Source organism: Arachis ipaensis, chromosome B10, assembly GCF_059453495.1.
Source record: "Arachis ipaensis isolate K30076 ecotype BB chromosome B10, ASM5945349v1, whole genome shotgun sequence".
Taxonomy (NCBI): Eukaryota; Viridiplantae; Streptophyta; class Magnoliopsida; order Fabales; family Fabaceae; genus Arachis; species Arachis ipaensis.
In genome coordinates, this window is record NC_142435.1 from 74,929,704 (window position 1) to 74,932,343 (window position 2,640).

Below are 2,640 nucleotides of genomic sequence, written 5' to 3' on the forward strand. Positions count from 1 at the left end.
AAACATGAATGATAAACACTCTCACTAGCCTAAGTTAATCAAAGATCCAAATTAAGGACATTTATTTATTTTTTACTTATGGGTAGTGATGTGCTAAAATTAAGAATAAAAGAGGTTTAGCATAGGCTCAAAATTGGCTAACAAAGGTGGATGAAAGGGTAAGGCCATTTGGGTAAGTGAGCTATTTGAAATGAGGGCCTCAATCATATAAATGCATTCATACACAAAATAATAGACATAAAGAATCAAACAAATCAAAAATTGCAATCATAGAAAGGGAATAATATACACAAGAATGAATATAGTAGTTATATGATGTAACCACACAATTAGGCTCAAAATCTCACATGCTTATGTGTTCTTAGCTCAAAAAATATGTTCCAAAATTAATTCTTTCAAGCAAGTTCAACAAATTTTTTTTAATTCAAATTGGTGGGGTGCCCTAAAACAGTTTTCTTGGAAAAGAAATCATCACTTCAACTAAGTAGTCCTAGCAAAAAAGAAGTGGTGGAATATATACAAACTTTAACTATCATGCAACCTATCATGCAATGCAACAACTAGATAACAAAGAAGATTAAGAATTGGTGTTGGAAAAAGAAGTAGTTACCCACGGAGGTCGGTCCTGGACCTCCCCACACTTAAAAAGTGCACCGTCCTCGGTGCATGAAAAGATGAGCAAGGAGTGAGTATGGAAAGTCGGACTCCTCCAAGGTGGGTATTCACAACTGATGAGATTCTACAAAGGATTGTGCAGAGGGACTTTTCGTTCACCCCATTTAGAAGCTTTTTCTTTCCCTCCTTGGTGGCTGACTTAAAAGAAGAGAAAAAGAAAGAAGATTAAGCCCACAAACAAAGATATCAAAACAAATAGAACACAAGTGGTGGCTAATACCAAATAAGAGTGAGGTTCTTAACTATATGGTAGCTACAACATGTGAGTGAGAAAGCAATATAAGCAAAGGGCATATCAACTAACACTTGATGCAAGAGTAAAGTTTAAGCATAAGTAAATGGCATGAAGAGAATACTCGGAAGCATCAAGTTCAAATGGGAAAGAGTGGGTCATGAAAGACAATATGAGGTCATATCAATGCACAAAGAATACAAGAGTTATAAAAGATTAAGCATTGATTTTAAGGTTTCATCACCCAACAATATCAAACAAGTCAAGAAGCACCAAAATAATTCAAGAAATTCTCAACAATTGAGTAGGAAAATTCAACATCAATATTAAAATAAGAAACTTAGAAAAGAAAATAAGAACAAGTTACAAAAACAAAATTAAAATGTAATGAATGAATATATGCAAATGCAATAAACAAAAGAAAATGAAGGATGAGAAAAATAAGAAGTGAAAATTTAAAAAGAGGGAGAAGGAGAAGTGGAGAAAAATGATTGAAAAATGTTGAGAGAAGTGAAAAAAAGAGAGATAAAAGAAATGGGAGAAGGAAAGAAAATAGAAGAAGAAAGGAGAACGAAGAAAGAAGAAAGAAGAAAAAGGAGAGAAGAAAGGAAAAGAAAACAGGGCAGAAACAGGGCGCGAAGATGATGCGCACGCATGGGCTGCGTGTGCGCGCGAAAAGCAAGAAGGGCAAGCGACATGTAAGCGTCAACCACGCGTAAGGTGACGCGTACGCATGGGTGTAAATCGTGCTATTCGCACAAAAGCCCCGCAACTCTAGCACAACTCTATGGTTTTTGTACTAGGAGCTCCAACATTATCATACGACGCGTGCGCGTCATCCACGCTCACGTGTGGGCTACGAAAAACACCGTGACGCGTACACATTAGGCACGCGTACGTGTGAGAGGCCCCCCTTCCCCCGGTTTTTTTAACGCATAAAAAAAGAAATAGGGCACTCCAATCCACTATATATATACTTAAAACCAATCAAAATGCAAAATTAACAAAATCTCTAACTCTTTTTTTGAAAAATTTTTCAAATACTATACTAGGCAATTCAAATAAAAATGCAATTCAAACAACTAACCTACAACTTAAGGCATAAATCTAATCAAACAAACTAACAACCAAAACACTAAAACAAGAATATGCAAAGAAGAAAACTACCTAACAATGGCAACTCAATTCATTCATTGATTATATATATAAGAGAATGGAAAGAGTTTACCATGGTGGGGGTGTCTTCCACCTAGCACTTTTATTTATTGTCCTTAAGTTGGACAATTGGGAGGCTCCTTGTCAAGGTGGTTTATGCTTGTACTCATCCTTGAACTTCCAAGGATGCTTGCTCTTCAAACGGTTGTCAGAATTGCCAACTGACTTCACCAAGCTTGGGTGAAGTTGTTCACAAGATATGAGTTCCCAAAATTGGCATTCATGTTGTGATCCGGGATCCTATATCTTATTTTCACACCCATCTTCAAGTTGATCATCGTGATTCCATCCGGGTGGTAGGCACATAGAATTCTCATTGGAATACCAAATTCTCCTCCTAGATCCATACAATTTAGCATTCCTCCAACCATAGGATCTATGACTTGATGGTTCAACCTTGATGAGCCTAATATTATTCCGTCAACCACTATACAACTCTCCTTTACTCTCCAGTCCACAAAGAGCTCTAAGTTGACCATCCATTTCAAGCAAACCATATTCAAGTGGAAAATTAAAGC